The sequence below is a fragment of the Lepidochelys kempii genome, chromosome 1 (genome assembly GCF_965140285.1).
Source record: "Lepidochelys kempii isolate rLepKem1 chromosome 1, rLepKem1.hap1, whole genome shotgun sequence".
In the NCBI taxonomy this organism is placed as follows: Eukaryota; Metazoa; Chordata; order Testudines; family Cheloniidae; genus Lepidochelys; species Lepidochelys kempii.
Genome location: NC_136380.1, coordinates 272,179,786 through 272,185,962, shown reverse-complemented (window position 1 = coordinate 272,185,962; position 6,177 = coordinate 272,179,786).

Sequence of the window (6,177 nt, the reverse complement as noted above, 5' to 3'; positions counted from 1 at the left end):
ATCCCTTTATTCTAAGTAACTTTTCCTAGAACCTCTGATTCACAAGTCTTTACCTCTGAGATCAATCATTTTCAATCATAAAAGTGAGGGGGCACCAAATGTGTATGAAACATAGGTCACCGAAGAACAATAATCGGTGATGTCCCTTTTAATAAGAGACATTTGAGATGCATGTCTGGTGTGCAGATAAAGGGAGGAGTTCAGTCTCCAGGAGTGTGAATCCATTACCTTTCAATGATGTTAACTTCACTTAAAAAGACCAAAGAAATAAAAACCACGTGGACACTAATTTGAACTAACCCAACAATAGTTTCTGCAGACTATAGAAAATAGTGGCTGGCAATCTCTACTTCTTTCTGAATAAGCCCAGCATATTCTTTATTTTTAATGATTTTACATTAAAGTAATGTTGCACGCACACACACCATGTAAATAAGCATGCAGCTTTAAAGGGTAATTGGCAAGAGCAGAAGAATGCAGGGGTTGATTTGTTAGGCCAGAGGATCTGTCTAACAGAAAATGTAATTTCAGTATCCTGTTAGCAAGGCTGGGGAACCCTCAGTGAGGTATAAACTGGGAAATGTTCTGTAGAAGAGTGTCAGAACAAACATCACTCGAAAATAGAGATTTATGATAGGCTGGAAAAGATCTGGGGGAGATGATCACTTGGGGTTTATAATAGTCTCTTGAACAGAAAAATGAATGTATGATAAAAAGCCAGATAAGCAGAAATTTGGTGCAGAAGAAAACCACCTATCATTTTTCAGTTCAAAGATCTGTTGTTACTGGCAAAGACAAATGGGCTTTTTTACAGACAGAATTCTCAATAACAAAGGAAAGCTAACTTTTTGCAGACAATCTCCTTTTTCATCCACAGGCAGCTCTGGTTCCAAGTTCTATCAGGATTCAGGGGACTCATTCATTCTTGCACTGGTTTACAAATAGAAGGGAGACAGTTTGCAGCTCCCCTGTTCAGGGGCTGATTTATGCCTGTTACAATAGCATCTATGAACCACTGCAGGGCAGAGAATATCTAGGGTGCAGACCTGAATTCCAGAATGCTGCTCTCCTACACAGGGCCAGTATAGAAGGCTGCTACACCAGGGGGTTTCATGGAGGGTGGAGGGGGACAGTATGCATGCTGGTAGCACAGAGATGAATCCTTGAGGGGGCCATTTAGGGATCTGGGGCAAAAATTGGGGATCGGTCCTGCTTTGAGCAGGGGGTTGGACTAGATGACCTCCTGAGGTCCCTTTCAACCCTGATATTCTATGATTGATTGATTGAAATTCCCTTCACAAATCTCTCATTGGATCACTTTTCTTGTAGTGATTCCTAATGGGTCAATTTACTCTAGTTGAGCCCAATTCCAAGGCTGGGTTTCTGGTGATCTCTGTAATAAGAGCAGATCCCTTTGGTAGATTCTCTGTTGAGAGCCATAGATCTGTTAGAAGAGTGGCTTGCCTAAAGATGACCTACTGTCCTATTAGAAACTCAGAAAGTTACCTCCCAAAGCTTTGTTTCTTTTCTTGGGCCCTATGGGTGTTTAAGCCTAGTTGTATATTGGAGTCAGCGACAAAAAAGTGGGCATCTTTGTTATTTCCTCCACCTCTGCATGAAAATGCAAGATGGCAAATTTAAAAATGTGAGCAGTTCAGTTAATCACTTCCTTGGTTTTCCTGAGCTTTGAAACTGCCACCTTAGAAGTCAAACACTATGGACTAAGGACAAGGCACCTTCTGCTTCCCACTTCTTAGACCGGCTGTCTAAATTGTTGGGAAAAAGAAAAGGAGTACTTGTGGCACCTTAGAGACTAACCAATTTATTAGAGCATAAGCAGTCGAGGACAAAAGATTGAGAATGTGAACCAAGTGTACCCTAAGACACAGAAACCAAGAGACAAATCAAATGAATCCAAAAATATATTTATTTGTTCTTAATTCTTGTGATTTCAGTGGCCTGACTCATGATTTTTGAACACTTGGGGTTGGCAATGCTGGGTTCCTAATTGGCCCTTGGGTAATTCATGTCTAAAATGGATACCACAGCACATTTGGGGCACATTTGGGGCAGGCAGTGTGTAATTATCTGCATTGTTGAAATACTTTTGTTATTCACCCACATATCCTTTCTTCTACCAATTCTGCTACAATAGCCTCCCAGGACTATACTCATGTAATGTATCCTGCTCCTTTGGGTTTTAGTATTTGGGTAACCATGTCTGAAGATGGTAAGGTCAGCACTGTAGATGAGTGTCAAAGTATTGCTATCTTCTCCATTCCAGCTCCGACCAATTAGCTAGCTATTTGAGATGCTTTTGGAAGTTTCTGCTTGGCTCTACGGTGAATACTATTGCTGTCCTTCTTCCCTATTCATTGGTTTGTTTGGGAAACTCCCAGTGTTTTCATAACTGCTAGCATTGTTATATTTGTAGACTGACTGACTGGATTGACCTTTGTTAATGTGAATTCGGTCTTTAAAAAGCTCAATTGCCTATGTCATTAAGGCCAGATCTTTGAACCCAAAAAATGTAGGCTGTTTTTTTGTTTTTTTTTCTGCACCTGGGTTTGGTTTGCATGGCCTGTAATACCCCAACAGATTTCTTTTTCTGGATACTTGACTATTAAAGATCTGCAGCAGTCCTCTTCCCCCAACTTCTCTCACTGTAGTAGTCAGTAAACTGAGAAATCATTAAGAAAGCAATCCTGGCCCTGTGTGTGAGACAGTTCACAGTATGTGAATGAAATAGGCAAGTGCGGGCAAGGCTGAGTTGGGAGGATGAGGTAACAAACCAGATTTGCAGAATAGCAGAAATCCTAGTTTGTGCCTTGCCTAACCAGTGCCAGACAGTAGCCGTTGTGAGGTATGCGGTCACTGGGTTTGGGAACCGCATGCGTGACTTCTAACCTGCACTTCAGTGACACATGAGCCGTCTAATCTCAACAACTGAGCGATAAGCCATGGGATACAGTATATATTTAACTTCACAGTATATTGCTTTATCTGCTGTGATTAAACAACGGAAAAAAGTACTGGGGGAAAATATTGAAGAATCAGGAAAGTTCTTTACTGTCTCCAAATAGGCAGTTGGGGAAGGACAAAACTGACTTCACAGTAACTATTAAACAGTATGGTATTTGTCCAAATGCTTTCTACTGACTGTTCCTTGCCTTTCATTCACCATTTGGCAGCACATTCATGAGAGTTGCTTTTTTTTGGCATTTTTCTGCACTCAGCTTTGTTTGAACTAAACTAAAGGATATTGCATATTAATTCTTCTGTCTCTGTTGACTCAGATCAGTTGCAATAGGGTGGGGCTGGCCTCCTAGGCCACAGCAGCAGCTGTGGAGAATCTAGTAGAGTGGGTTTTATGATCCTTCAGCTGTGACATCTCCTCTCTGGATGGACAAGTGTTCTCAGCAACGGGAGCTCTGCTAGTGGCCTATTAACAAATTTGCAAGCGCTAAAAGTATCCAAACCCAGGGAAATGGAGGTCTTTTAGAGGATGGTGGTGTGGCACTGACTTATGCATATTTAACATCAGGCACTAGTGTTCCCTTACATCAGATTTTGAAACTTAACCGAGAAGTAAAATCTATTTTTTCCTTTATCTTTTCATTATTACTTATAAAGGTATCCCCAGGCTTTTAATTTAATTTTCCCCCCAATGAGGGTTTTTGGTTTTTTTCATGTTTGAGCCTTCCTCCTTTTCTAGTGGAGCTTGGCAAGAACTCTTTACAAATTGGCATCCTCCACTCTAATTTCAGAAGTGGACGAAAGAGAGCAGCAACTCAGATTACAAACTCAGATTACAAGCCACATCACTATTTAGCTTCTCCCAATATTTTGCCAGTATCCTCTGACAAAGAGGGTGTAGTGACAGGCTAATAGTTCCAAAGTAAAATACAAGCCAAAAAAAGATGTGTCAAAATACAAACCTTTGAGGAAGCTCCATAAAGAACCAGTAGAGAACTAACAGCAGTTTCCCTTTTGCTTTGCAGTTTAGCTTTTAAAAAATCACTGAACACTCTCCTGAAACTTCCCATGTCAGTTGATGCCAGCTTTTGTCCCAGTTGTAGGTCTCTTGTCACTGGAGTCTAAAGCTACTATTGGCCCAGGGAAGCTGATCATTAGGGGGGAAAAGGAACTGTAAGCGTCATGTTTCCCAAACTTGGCTCTGCCAAATACAAGCATGCAAATGTGGGTATGGTACATGCATAATTACTTGTGCTCCCTTGTACATACATTTTGGGGAAAGACAACGTTAGGCTCAGGTTTTGAAATGATCTTTCCCCAACTCTGCAATATGTGCTTAGACATATTTAATCGCTGTTCCTAATAGACCGTTGCTGTTGGTGGACAGCAGGTTTAGCTCCAGTCAGGAAGATTCTCTGCCAGAGACCTTCTCTGGGTTTTAAAGCTGACTTCACACCCACTGTAGCTTCCATGATCCTCAGGGCCCTAGAGTTTAAAGAATTTAGTTGTTTTGGATTTTTTGTTTGAAAGTTCATTATGGGCCAGATTCTCACCCCCTCAAGAAAACTGAGTCACACCTCTCTCAGTATGTACCAGAAAATGCAAATGTTCATTGTATGGACTAAATCCTGTAGCTGTAACTTGGGCAAAGTTCCAGTGAAATTAATGGGAGTAATAATTTCAGGATTTGGCTGCAGGGGCAAACCCTGCCCTTTTCTCCATCGGACAGTGGGACATCTGGCGGAAGAGTGAGTGAAGTTTGGCTTAGCAAAGGGCGGCAAAATTCAGTGGACTGTACAGAAAGTCTGTAGATATCTAGGGATGGGTCTGATCAGGAGAGGGATGAGCCAGAAAATATGCTGCTATGCAGATTCTCCAGTCTTTCCTTTTCACAGAGGGGAGCGCTCCAGCCATTAACGTGGAATAGCCTCTGCAAAGTGTCTTCACAGCCACTTTGCAGCTTTCAGGAGGATTCATTTTCCCTTCCATCCAAGGATATCCTTAGATCCCAGCTGAGATACTCAGGCTGAGCCCTAGACTGTGGCTTTTCTGCTATATGCAGATTACCATTGTTAATTATTTGTATTACTGTAGCACCTTAGAGCCTTAGTCATGCACCAGGACCCCACTGTGCATACAGTCAGTACATCTTCAATACATAGCGTTCAGCCTTGTTATTCCAGCACTGCTGGTGAGCCAGCCTCACAGTATATTCTGCAGACCCTAGAGTTTGCCATTTTGTCCTTTACTCTTCCCTTAATCACAACACGCGCAAAGTGGTTCTGGGGTGGACCGTTTGGCTCTTTTTCTTGTGAGCAGGTTTTTATAATGGTGAACACATCAGCCCTTTCATTTCAAGTCTAGTATGAATGTACGTGGCATAGTTACATTCTGGCTTTCATGGAGGAAGATGTGAGGGAATGTGTTCTGTTGGGAGTAATTCAATATGCACACAATGTGAGTAAGAGAGAGGCTACGTTGGTAAATGACACAGCTTTCCACACAGACCGGTTTTTGTTAGTCTTGGAATGAAATGAAAGCTCACTTATTCCATACTGACTTGTTGAAGATTACTCCAGATTCCTAAGACATAGGTCCAGACACAGGTTTGCTCCTTTTAACAGATTGCCCTGCCCAGTCCTGTGCTTTCCCTGCTTTTCTCTGCACGGACACTGCTATAGCAGTATGGAAGAATGTGCTAATACGCCAGTTGTCACAGGAAGGAAAGAAGAAAAATGATGTGGAACAAAGTAAAAAATTCATAGTCACATGGAAAAAATCTTAGGATCTTAGGCTACAAACACAATATAGGGCTGGCACGGACTGAATGCATATGGTAATGATGACAATAATATAAATCATATCAGTGCTTTATAATTCGATATGTAATTATTATTTAAATCAGCTTTCCTGGCACTCACTTGTTTGTACCTCCGAGTATCATCCTTAGCAGTTTTTACAAAAGCTAGGTACAACGTTTGCTACTCTCCAATCCTCCAGTACAGTAGCTGATTTTAATGAAAGATGGCACATTTTTCTCAGCAGCTCTGCTGTTTCGTTGTTAATTTTCTTCAGAACTGTTGGGTGTGTATCATTTGCTTGCTCTTGAATATATCAGTTTGTTCCATCATCTCCTTTTTTAACAAGCCTTATTAACATTTTCTGGTAAAAATCAATGCTAAAATCATTTAGCATCATTGC